The 13,399-nt window shown below is 37.4% G+C and overlaps 1 protein-coding gene across 1 annotated transcript in view; it reads right to left on the reverse strand.

The window, feature by feature from the left end:
- Positions 1 to 12,814, reverse strand: part of lpar1 (lysophosphatidic acid receptor 1) — a 51,404-nt gene extending 38,590 nt beyond the window's left edge. The window contains exon 1 of the mRNA XM_059357619.1: positions 12,456 to 12,814. The gene's annotated coding sequence lies outside the window, so the exon portion shown is untranslated. The remainder of the gene's footprint in view (positions 1 to 12,455) is intronic.
- Positions 12,815 to 13,399: the final 585 nt, after the last annotated feature.

The following is a 13,399-nucleotide window of genomic DNA, read 5'->3' on the forward strand; positions in this document are numbered from 1 at the left end:
TCGGACGCCTTTTAGGGGAGCTCTGCCCCATTGTGTGATAGGCCTACACCTGGTCACTGCACTAGTATAAACACCCTCAAATTAAAGTGAAGAGTCAGCAATGTATGAGTCAATAGTTATTTCTTTCAGTTTCACTTCACAGCACAAAGCGGTTGAGTGCTGTAGTGTGTCACTGTCCAGTGGAAACCTCAGTGCAACACTCAATACAAATGAGTCAGAAAGTGGAGCTAAAACCTGTATTTTCAAGTGTACATACTGCAGAATTTACCATATGTGATTAAGGGGTATTCTTGAGATGCAGCCAGATTTATAAATAATTTCCTCATTGTTACAGGTTTCGATTCCTCTTTCTGCCTTTATCTGTATTTCCCATGCAAAATTTTAGACATCCTTTTACACGACTTTGACTCTGATTACCCTCACACACAAAACAGAATTTAGACATTAGGGTGTGAAGAGTTCCAAGGGAGGAAGTTAATGGGGATTCACGTCCCAACGCTCCTTTGCAGTAAGGGTCACCACATTTCTTTCACAAGCTGATGCAGTCCAATGCCTGCCAACACCAGCCTCAAATTGCATCATTGTGGCCTATTCCCTCGAGATTTTAAACATCATGGTCTGCCTCAATTGTGGTGTGACCATCAGCTGACTAGAACTGACCAATATGAACACACCAACACCCTGACCAATATCCTTTGTCTGACTGGCATAGTTATACAATCTTGATATGTCTTTGTCTGCCTCTCAGGAGGAATAAGAGGTCTACTACAGGACAAACTGGGTCATAGAGTCATTTTTTCATCTCTTTGAATACCAACACATGCTGTCAGAATTCTGTATGTGTTGCAGTATATCACTTTGCCTTAAACGTAACTTTCTGAGTGGATATCTGAGACTGTCCTCCCCCTAAAAACAACCCAGGTTGTTAGTATAGCAGCTTTGTACAACTCACATGTCAGGCTGCAACCTTTATTAACCCATTTAGGCCTAAAACACCTGGAAGAAATGGCTGTAAAACCTATTGGTGATTTTAAAATAACCCCCAAAAACTGACGTTTTTCTGAACAGAAGTGTCAACACTTCCTACTAAATAATAGTTTTTTTAGCCTCTCTAGCCGATAGAAATTAAATTCAGAAAGTATTTCAGAGCTTATAGCTGTTATATCTGAGCTCCCTTCGCCATAGTCGTCTTCCGCCATGAATTCAAAGTTATGGAAAAGTCCCATGATGCATTGCGACACTCCCACATGTATTCTGATGCATTTCATTGGCCAAGAGACCGAAAATAGGTGGGAAAAACTACAAAAACTACAAATACTACAAAACGACGTATCCGCTTTCCCGGCTTTAATGGTAGAATAACGCAATAGCGCCCCCGTTTTTTTTAATGGTAGAAGTGTGGTAATGCTTTCCCGGCTTTAATGGGTTAAGTATGATAGGAAATCTGGTGACGTAGTATAAAGTCAGACAAAGTCCACATAGAGACTGTGATGAAGGAATCCACTGCTCATGTCGTGTGAGACCCACAGTCAATGTTGACTTGTCTTCACCTAACTTTACTAGTATAGTTATAGTTATATACGTACATCACATTCTACGCCACGTGTAACTGCATCATGTACTTATTAAATACAGAAGTAGTAACAAATTTACTCATTTATATAACCCAGTAGTTGTGTTGTTTATTAGGTGGCAGGACTAAATTAGTTAATGTGGGCAGATCATAGACATATATATATATATATATATATATATATATATATATATATATATATATATATATAGACAGCATGGCAGCTCCCCTGTCTATGCTAGCAGATGGAACTAAAAAATCCAAGTTAACATAAATTTTTTTTCTTTCCAAAGATGGTTTTCCATCATTTTAGTTAGTTCTTTTCACACTGGTGGTTGTTCAAGTGTTCCTTTTTCTGTTAAGTTGGGTTTAATTTGTTATTTGCTGCTTTGATGCTAATTAAGGGGTGTAACATCTGGTTGGACTGCAATGGCAGCTCCCAAACCGAAAACAGCAGTAAAGTTGCAGACAGTGAGCATGAGTCTGTGGAGGAAATGGTGCTCAACAGGTATGTCCTACAAGCAGATTTGTGAACCTGTGGGCAAGTAGGTATGTGTCTGTCTGCTTTTCTCTCACTCTGTCTTCTGTTTTGTTTCCTTCATGCCCGTCTCTTTTTATTTCCTCAGTGCCAGTCTCCATTTCCCTGAGTCGTCTGGATATGTTAAATACGCTGCAGGGCCTTGAGACGTGGTTCCTTTAGGACATTCAAAGATAACATGACTTTCCACTTATATTCTACTGCTCCCTCCTACTAGCTAGGATGCTAACTAGCTACTAGTGCTCCCTTCTACTAGCTAGCATGCTAAATAGCTACTAGCTGTTTTTATATCTTGTGGAATGACTCTTCTGTACATTATCTAAGGATTAATGAAATAGAGCAGCCATGAGGAGCTAAATTATTTTTGATGGTAATATTCATCACCACATGAGCATGTGACAGGGGAAGTAAAAAGCTAGAGAACCACTGGAACACATGATAAACAGTTCCCATGATGGCTCTAAACATGTTATCATCCCAACATACAGTAACCACATTGTAAGATAATGTCAACAATGTCTACTATCATGCATTCTTTGTGTCACTCCATCCACACACACACACATCCTTGTACTGTTATCGTTGTGAGGACCCTTCATTGACACAATGCATGTCCTTGCCTCTAATCCTAACCTTAAGCATTGCAAATAAATACCTAACCCCAACCTAACGTTAATCTGAATTGTCATCTGAACATTAACACCAAGTTTTAACCCTCAAACAGGTCTTTGAAGAAATGAGGACCGGCCAAGATGTCCTCACTTTGCTAGTTAAAAACATGGTCCCCATTATGTAGGAAGTACAAGTACATATACACACACAATGGCAGCCAACAGACATTGCAAGCTTCCTGTTAAAGCCACAGTTTTATTTTTAAATTAGTGTAGATAAAAAAGGAAATGACAGAGTTTGAAAAGAGTGTTTGCTACATTTACATCGTCATAGCAGAAGCAGCAAGTCCAGTACTTTATCATTATTAATATACCATGCACTGTAAAAAAATAATCTGTTTAATTTACCGTAAAATACCGGCAGCTGTGGTTGCCAGAACTTCACCGTAAAAAGTACAGAGAGTGGGTTTTCTATTCTAAATTTAAATGTAAATATCAGCAAAAACTGTAATTTAGACTAAATATTCCCATTATTTTTAGGGTAATTGTGTCATTCATTCACACATCATGGTATTTCTCCATAAATTTTGCATGAAAATGTTGCAAAACTGTGCGTTTCTTCCAGTTTATGACAGAAAAAAGTAAAATTGTGCTATTCTTTGATTTACGGTAATTAAAAGTGTCTGCTACAGTGATATACTATTTATTTATTTATTTTTACAATATTACAATTTTACGCCCTATTTCTGATGTGATTTGACAGTGTTTTACTGTTTTTTCTACAAACATTTTTTTACAGTGTGGCCACCAATACAAATCATACAAAAGGGCATCTTAAATAGTTAAACAGACCTACTTATGTGTTAAACTGTAAACAAAATTAAACAAATGAGGGATGATTTTTAGCATAACTTCTCTATTTGTCTGCCAAATGGCCAGGCGTGATAATACATTCAAAGGTGTCTCGGTAGAGAAACAACAGACTAGGTGGTGGAAATGACACCACCTTATCCACCTTATTTTGCAAATCAATGCAATTCTAATTATCACAAACAGGTATCAAGTTGCAGGAAAATGTGACAGTCCTCCAACAAAATCTAAGTGGCCACTATTCCCACTCAGATATACATATTCTAAAGGGTGCATATGTGTGAGTGTTTTAGCACAAGGAATATGGATTAGTGCAATATACAAATTGCATTATAAGGCAAAACTTGAGTAAAAAATACTCAACTTGCTCAACTTACAAATCATATTCTGCAGACTTAAGAAAAGTGTTTGTTTGGAACAGATCCCTGCAGAAAAATCACACCATTTTAATATATTTTTCAATAAAACTGAGACTAATAATACAAAAATAATCCTTCTTCTGATATCATGGATCATATCTCAATTACAATATAAAGCTCAAGGCTCCATCCATAAATACGTTTTCAAATGGTAATCACATGTTACTTTAGAAGTGAAGGCAACTTCTTTTTACTTCGTAAAATTAGTGACTACATGGGTCTCAAACTCGCGGCCCGCGGGCCAATTGTGGCCCTCTTGACGATATTTTGTGGCCCCCACCTTGATATGAAAGTTTAATGTGAGTTTTATGTGAATGGCAATTTTGTGTCTTTTTTTGGTAATTTTGTGTCTTTTTTTGGTAATTTTGTGTCTTTTTTTAAATAATTGTGTGTCTTTTTTAATATTTTTTTCTTTTTTGGTAATTCTGTGTCTTTTTTTTTGGTCATTTTGTTTCTTTAAGTAATCTAGTTTTTTTCTGTCATTTTGTGTCTTTTTGGGTTATTTTGTGTCTTTTTCAAAATAATAATTTTGTGTTTTCTTTTGGTAATTATGTGTATTTTTCTGTCTTTTTGTGTCTTTTTGTCATTTTGTGTCTTCTTAAAGTAATTTTGTGTTTTTTCAGTCATTTTGTGTCTTTTTTTTGGTAATTTTCTGTCTTTTTTTAGTAATTTTTTGTCTTTTTTTGGTCATTTCAATACTGCCTCCAGCAGCCCCCAGGTAATTTGAGTTTGAGACCCCTGAGTTACTAGAAGTATATTAAAACAATATTTAAGACTGTCTGTCTACCCGAAGGTTTTTTCTACATCACACATAATGTTTTTACCACTTTATAAGCATTTAAGGTAAAGGATAGTTTTTAGATTTACTGTCTGATATATTGACCACTGTCTGTTTTCCAACAGATCCCATGTCCTTGCAAACCAAAAGCATGATCAGGATCAGAGCGGTGGTTTAACACTGTGGTAGGTCATGCTTCTCAGATGTGATTTGCAACGTCATTGTAAGAGGTTGAAAAAGAAGTGGTCTGACCACACATTCACAAACACGTTCAAAAGGTGGAAGAGGAACTGAAGAAGACGCAATTGCATCTTTTTTTAAGAATTCCCACATGAATTATGCAGACCTAAGAGATTAGAAGGCAATGCTTGTACCAAGAAGCCCTCCAAACAATCACATAAGTGTACACTGCACAAAAAGGTGTGTCTAAAAACAAGATAAAAACACTAAGTCTGAGGGAAATGATCTTGCTGCATGGACAGATAATTTCACTTGACAAGATTTCTTAAATTAAGATTGTTAAATCTAGGAATAAACATGTTAAACACTTAAAATAACAAAAATCCACTCTTAAAACAAGATGCATTATCGAACACAGGGGTCTCAAACTCAAATTACCTGGGGGCTACTGGAGGCAGTATCAAAATGACCAACAAAAGACACAAAAATACAACAAAAAAAGACACAAAATGACAGAAAAAAAAACAAATTACTTTAAAAAGACATAAAATGACCAAAAAAGACACAAAATGACCCAAAAAAGACACAAAATAACAAAACACTAAATTACTTTAAAAAGAAACAAAATGACCAAAAATAAGACACAGAATTACTAAAAAAAAGACACAAAATGACCAAAAAAGACACAAAAAAAATTACAAAAAAGACACAAAAAAAATTACAAAAAAACACTAAATTACTTTAAAAAGACAAAAAATTACAAAAAAAGACACAAAATGACCAAAAAAGACACAGAATTACCAAAAAAAAGACACACATTTATTAAAAAAAGACACAAAGTTAGCACAAAAAAAAAGCGGGCTGTGAGTTTGAGACCCATGACCTAACACTTCTAAATCTAAGTTATTTTTATCTTGGTAAGAAACAAATAATTTGCAGTGTATAAATGTGAAAAGCACTTCGGAAATAATACTAGTGATAAAAGAAAAACCTTTCAGCTATATGTATCTTTAATATCATCTTGCTTGAATCATTTCCATGGCCATGTGGCCTTGAAGGGAATTTAATTCTGCCACAATGGCTCATAAAATGTGACTCTGTTACCTGCATGAATGTGGAAACAATCTGGACGTTGGGAGTAAGAATGGGTGGAATGCAGGTCCTCAGACGAGGGGGGAGGAGGAGGAGGAGGAGGAGGAGGAGGAATCATGCCTTCAGTAATCACAACACAGATGTTTCAAGGACCCTTTCTTTTGACGGATGTCAGAGCTCATGCAGGGAAACATAAAACAGTCATCTTCAGGGGGGACGATACGTCTTTGCAGTGGGAGTTTTGTTTGGTTTGAGCAAGAAGGTCAGAAGTCAGAAGCATCAGCTTATCCCTCTTCAGCTTTTCACCATCTCATAGGTTGAAGAATAACTTTCTGATGAGTTTGTTTTTGTAATCCTGTCAAATCTATCAAACAGAACTTTAAGGATTTATTACCTGCACGTCTTCCCTGGTTACAGAGGAAACCAATGAGCTCCTGAGAACTATTCTGTGTCTATATTCGGAGCGCTGTTCTGTTAAATCCAGGCTGACTCAGTATGATTATTCTGTCAGAAGTCTTAAGGTTCATACCAATTTAGATGGCCAATAATTTAAAAATCTGTTGTGAAATGTTTTCGAAACTGAAGACTAAAATGATGTAATATGTGACGAAAACAGAGTTCATTAAAGCTCTCTTCACTTTAAACCAGGGGTCTCAAACTCAAATTACCTGGGGGCATCAAAATGACCAAAAAAAGACAAAAAATTACAAAAAAAAGACACAAAATTACCAAAAAAAGACACAAAATTACCAAAAAAGACACAAAATCACAAGAAAAGACACAAAATTATTTTTAAAAAGAAACTAAATTACTTAAAAAAAGACACAAAATGACCCTAAAAAACACAAAATGACCAAAAACAGACACAAAATTACAAAAAAAAGACACAAAATTACTAAAAAAAACACACAAAATGACAAAAAAGACACAAAATGACCAAAAAATACACAGTATTACCAAAAAAAGACACAAAATTATTTTTAAAAAAGACCAAAAAAATGACCCAAAAAAGACATAAAATGACCAAAAACAGATACAAAATGACCAAAAAACAAAACAAAAACTAAATTACTTAAAAAAAGAAACAAAATGACCAAAAAGAGTAATTAAAGGGACCTTCCAAATACAACATGGTAAAGTGCCATTCATATAAAACTCACATTAAACTTTCATATCAAGGTGAGGGCCACAAAATATCATCACGAGGGCCACAATTGGTCCGCGGGCCGCAAGTTTGAGACCCATGCTTTAAACCATTATCTCTTGCAGGTTGCATAGGGCAGTCATAAAGACACAAAAAATGTATATATTTTTTACAGATTGCTATCTGAAAGCAGTACCTAACCAAGCTTGTATTAAAAAGCTGGATATTATTACCTCTCCATCTGAAAAAGTTGACTAAATTAAGATCTATAAGCAGAAAAGCTGGCCTCGGTTCAATAAAGCATAGGTCAGGACACCAAGTGAGCTGCAGCCCTATACTTCTGAGGAATTTCGCAATAACAAGTAATAATAACTCTTCATGTCCAAAGTGGAAAGGTTAAATGTCTTATTTTTAGCCCAAGGCTGAAAAAATGCTGAAGACCTAATGTTCTAGTTGCCGTGTCCCACCTCCTCCTGTAGCTGTTGGATGTGTCTCAGTATATATATAAGAGTCCTCACAGGGTCTTATAGTAAGATGGAATTTATCAAAAGTACCAACATTCAACCAGGAAAGTATAAGAAAGCTTTTAGTCAGCAGTCAACAATGTGACTCATGTGATATATTATTCTGATAATGTGGATTTTATAATTAAAACAGCATGAAAGCCATCAACCTAATCTATCTATGGAAATGGAAATGGGTTTCACACTCACACTATACCATCAAATACCCCCTGAGGTTTGTGGCAGTGGGTGGGAGGTAAACAGTGTTCTCGCCATCTTGTGTGAATACACAAATAAACACACACACAGACCCAATTAATACTGATCTGAGGCTGGTTTGTGTAACATCAAAAGGGCAAAGATAGCACCCGGGGAGCATATGGCTCTTACAGAAAACCTCACAACCAGTTAAAACTAGAAACTTTGTGTGTTCTAATGCCAGTACCACCATACTAGGTCAAATGCAAACAAAAATACCAGTACGTCGTACTACATTCGGTCACATTTCACAGTATGCAAGACAGTATTCTTTTCTGACTATTATGACCCACAATCCTCTGGCTCAAATATAAGTTGTGCAAAGTTTAAGGCGCCATGTTATGTTAAAGTAGCATGTCCCAATTGCATGCATATTGTATGCAATAGTATGTACTTTGTAAGGCCAGCTGCAGTATGTGCTAAAAGTAAAAAAGAAGGTTCATTTTCATTTGTGTATGTGTATATGTGACTGTTTGCATGTACATATATGTATAAACAAATAAGAAAAGGAATATTGTATTCCTGTAATTGGAAATTTCTTATTGTATTTTTCAATAAAATATTTTGGGGAAAAAAAAGTAAAAAAAGAAGAATTATGCAATGATGACTGTGAGCTGGCCATTTGTTTTAGCAACCCAGTCGCCAGAATAAAACTTTGTACGTTTATGCAAAACTCAGATACATTGAATCTCAACATGCACGAACCGCTGCAGCCCATTCTGCAACCCCACTGGGTTTCACTTTTAAACATGTTTTTAACAAAGGTAATATTTAGAATTAAATCAAAAAGTACTTGGTTAAGTTTGGGGGAAAAATGTTGTTTGGGTAAAATTAAGTCTGCTTGTCACGTCTCTCAATTTTCACCAAAGCATGGGAGAGGAACTGCAGTCTCCAGGATGAAACCAGGACCCGAACGAGTTTGATGCTCGTTATGTCAGCTGAGTTGCAGAACACAAACTGCTGCACATCTCACATTGACAGTCAGTACGTTTACATGACACTTGAAAAAAACGAATTATTGCTTTAATCCGACTATAACTGGACAACTGAAGTGCATGTAAACGTGTTAGTCCGACTAATGTTTGAGTTCTCCAACTCTGATTAGGACACTCAGATAATGTGATTGGAATAGGATTTTGTCGGCATGTATGACAAGACAACGCATGTGCGCATGCTCCACCCTCTCGCTGGAGTATGACCCCGGAACAAAAACATCCAAGACAGCCACTCGCATATTAGCGGGTCGCACATTAGCCGGTCGCATTAGCCGGTTGCATTAGCTGGTCACATTAGCCGGTCGCACATTAGCCAGTTGCATTAGTTGGTCACATTAGCCGGTCGCATTAGCCGGTTGCATTAGCCGGTCACATTAGCTGGTGACATTAGTCGGTTGCATTAGCTGGTCACATTAGCCAGTGGCACATTAGCCGGTTGCATTACTTGGTCACATTAGCCAGTGGCACATTAGCTGGTTGCTTTAGTTGGTCGCATTAGCCGCTCGCACATTAACTGGTAGCACATTAGCGGGTTACATTATCCAGATGCATTAGCCGGTCGCACATTAGCTGGTTGCATTAGTTGGTCGCAATAGTCGGTCACATTAGCCGCTCGCACGTTAACAGGTAGCACATTAGCCGGTTGCATTAGCTGGTTGCATCGCCGGTCAGTAGCGACGGCACCAAGTATTGAACTGAGGTCAACTGGAAAGGGCGCCATATTAACCCGCTGAAACGACGCATATCGCCACCTAGTGTTGAGGAGGAGGACACGTTCCTGTCAGTTATTAGATTTTCTCAGTTGCATGTAAACTGGGACAAGGACAGAAGTCAAATTAGATGCCAATATCGATTTTTAAGCATATCTTGATTAAACTGTGCATGTAAACGGACTGAGTTAAGTTTTACATCAGTTAGCTGATAATTTGTCTCAAACGAGGCAGTAAAGAAAAGCTCCTGTAGTGACCAAAATGGACACAGACTTATTTATTATTCTCGCTATTTTTGGTCATTATTTTTCACAATTCCCTGTACACTGCTGTCACACATTTAAGTGCATTAAGTGCTCATTAATATAAAAAAAATCTCCTTTAAAGATGTGACTTTATGCACTAATAGCGATGTTGGCCTAAGGGTTGAGATGAAGGCAACTCAAGAGGGCAAAACAATCATAAAATTGTGGCCTGGTTGTGGAATTAAAGGGAAATGGTCAATGAGTCACCAAAACTATTCAAATTGGACCTCTAAGGGGTGAAAAACACACACAAATTTCATATAAATCAGGCCATTCGTTTGCTGTTGTGGCCTTATTGTTGGTCTCCAGAGAGTTTTTAAATCTTCCTCTGGGGACACAAATACCAAGTTTCACAGCAGCCTGACCAGCTGTTATTGAGATATTCTGCTTTGAGCCAAAATGTGGGATAGCTTCATTGACCATCACTTGTTTTGGGGGAAAACAAGTGTTTAAGAAGTTGTTCTTCACTGAGTGTCACAAGAATACGCTTTTATGACCTCTGAGTATTCTTCCTGAACACACAAGACTGTTTCTTCTCCAGGATGCACATCTTCAATCTCATTTACATCTTCAACATTGCAGCAATGTACTGTATGTGGTTATTGCACATCTCTAAAATTGCTACACTATGATGATTACTCAATCAAGACCAACAGGAAGCACCTGCAGTTTGATTATTAATGATGGATGTTGAAATATTGTTTCTGCTTTTGACTTCTTACTGTAGGGTTGTCAAAAGTATCGATACTCAAAAAAAGTATTGATACTAAAACGTTGTATCCGGTGTATTACGTTAATTGACACAGTGTCAGTATACATACGCATAGAGTTAATAAGTTTACATGAATGTTGGTGACTGAAAAGTGAAAAGTCCCAGAATGAAGCAGAAAAAAGTCAATCTGCAACCAAACAGCAACACACACAGCCGGAAATATTGTTCTAATTGTTATTGTTTATTGTTTATTTTTTTGCACTACCTCAGACCTGAAGCTTGTTATCATAGTTGCAGTTTCTTTTTGCACAACTGTTTTTGATGATAAATATTTAACCAGTGGTTCTGTTAATTTTTACATGTTGCATTTTTCTTGTTAATAAGAATATTTCTGTTAAATTTTGGGGTCTTTGTTTTTATCCTTATGGTATCGAAAATGGTATCAAGTATCGAATATTTTCCTGAGTATCGGTATCGAGTTGAAAATTCGGTAACGCTTTATATTAAGGTCCTTGTAATAACCATTAATTAACAAGTAATAAGGCCCTTGTAAGTCCTTACAAGATGCTTATTAACATTATTGTGTGTTTATAAGCTTATATAAGTGTTAATAATGGCATTGCAAACACCTATGACCCACCCATTATGTCTTTGGCATGCCTTTATTATCTTATTTTGTTTGCTTATTGATATTAAAATATACTTTATTGCTCATCTATTATAAGTTAACTATAAGTTAACGATGCTTTTTGCAACTAGCGGATCTAAAGCGAGAACAATGCCTTATTACTTGTTAATTAATGGTTATTAAGGACCTTATTATAAAGCGTTACCGAAAATTTTAGTATCGTGACAACCCTATCTTACTGTATAACTTTGGAGACACACAAAAACCAAAAAATAATGACATATTTTTCTTTATCTCCATCCTCGCCCGCTCTGAATCTCAAATTTCTGATCTGGTTTGATCAGTTTTGCCAATCACATCTTCAACAAAGTTCAGAGAGAAGTGAAGTTAGTTCATGAAGTTGTTGTTGTATTTCGAGGCTTGAGTCCAGGACACAGCACGGTGTATTGACTCCTGCCGGTAGTAGACAGCATCAAGGCGTATACTTTGGGGAGATGCCAACGCCACAAGAAATGTTTGAGGACCATCAATCTGCTGCTGGCCTCTTCATCATGTTGGAGCAATTACACCTACAAGTGCTGACACTGACAACACCAGTATTTCCTGCTAGATTATGGATGGAACTTATTATTTTTTTAGGAAACGGGGCTTACATTTTGGAAAGAGAGAGAATGAAGAAAACAAAAAAAAAAGAAAATTCCAAACACATTCTCTGACTGCAGATCAGCGTGGAAAATCAAGACAGATGTCAAACTTTTTTACTCCCAGACTCAACGCCCGCTTGTTTTTTTCCGCTCACTCCCTTCCACAAATATTGTTCCAATCCCAGAGTTTGATAAAGAGCCCAGCTCTGGCGCAACAAGTCCTTCATTCCAGCCGCGTCCCAGTCCTCGACCCCTGTGGGCGCACAACCCAAATACCGGTGCGCACAGCAGATTCAGGCATCTGCTAATGCCATCAAAGACTTTTATCTGCACTGAGCGCTTTCTAGCCGCGTCTACGTGGCAGGTATACTTTGATTATGTAAAGATGCCCACATCGGTGCGTGCGTAAAAAGGCGAAGTAAAGAAAAAACTCATTTTCCTACGGAGAAAACGTGAATTTATAAGAATATATTCAATAATAGATTAAATACTCACTGTGTTTCTTTCCAATGGAAGCAGTAGGTAGTTACTCCCTGAGCGGTTCTTGGATGTTCAACTCAAGTTTGATTCTGGGAGCCTGAAATTCCTCCAACAGACAACTCCTAGAGACTGTGCCTGCCTGCGCAACTCTTGTGTCAAAGTCGCAGCCGTGTAATAAAAGACTCCAAATCCAAAAAACAGCCAGGTAACCCTTTCATTTTATGTCCGTGCACAAAATACCTCCTCTTGTGTCTTTTTCCCGCCGTGTTGTCCCTGTTTTGCAGGTTTTTGTATTGATTTGTTTCCAGATGAAGTCGCCTTGATGCTCTCAGCTGCGTCTCCGTGCCTCTCTGCGCTGGCGCGGCGGCTTCACAGTCTCTCCTTCTCTCTCTCTCTCTTTCTCTCTCCTTCTCTCTCTCTCTCTCTGACCGACCGACTGCCACACACACTCTGCAGGAGAGGACCTTTGTCTGCACATGACGTCACTCACACACATGCACGCACGCATACACACGCACATGCACACACGCACACTGCAAGAAATATATTAAAATAAAGAGTGGCATCTATTTTGTTTGTAAAGAAAACATTTTTTTAAAGAAGATGTTAAAGCATTTCACTGCAAATCAATAACAGACCAGACTTTTCTTGACACTTTTTGTGGACTGTTTTTTTTCGTATCAAGTGCAATAACAAGTGCATTTACTGTAATTCACCCGTTCACATTTTTCCAAGATATCTTGTGGAGAAAAAAAAGATGTTTTCTGATGGAAATGTCCTGTTAACAAAGTCACTTCTCGTAGTGTTCGCAGTTGAGAGTTGTTCTTTTTCCCTCAGCGCCTAATTGGAAACACATTTTTTTCAGTAACTTGTTAAGAGAGAGACAGGAAAGGGAGAGAGGGGTGGAGTGAAGGAGAGAGAAAAAGGAGAGCGTGAGACTGACACTGAAGGACTCAAAG

This window comes from Centropristis striata, chromosome 19, assembly GCF_030273125.1.
Source record: "Centropristis striata isolate RG_2023a ecotype Rhode Island chromosome 19, C.striata_1.0, whole genome shotgun sequence".
NCBI classification, from domain to species: domain Eukaryota; kingdom Metazoa; phylum Chordata; class Actinopteri; order Perciformes; family Serranidae; genus Centropristis; species Centropristis striata.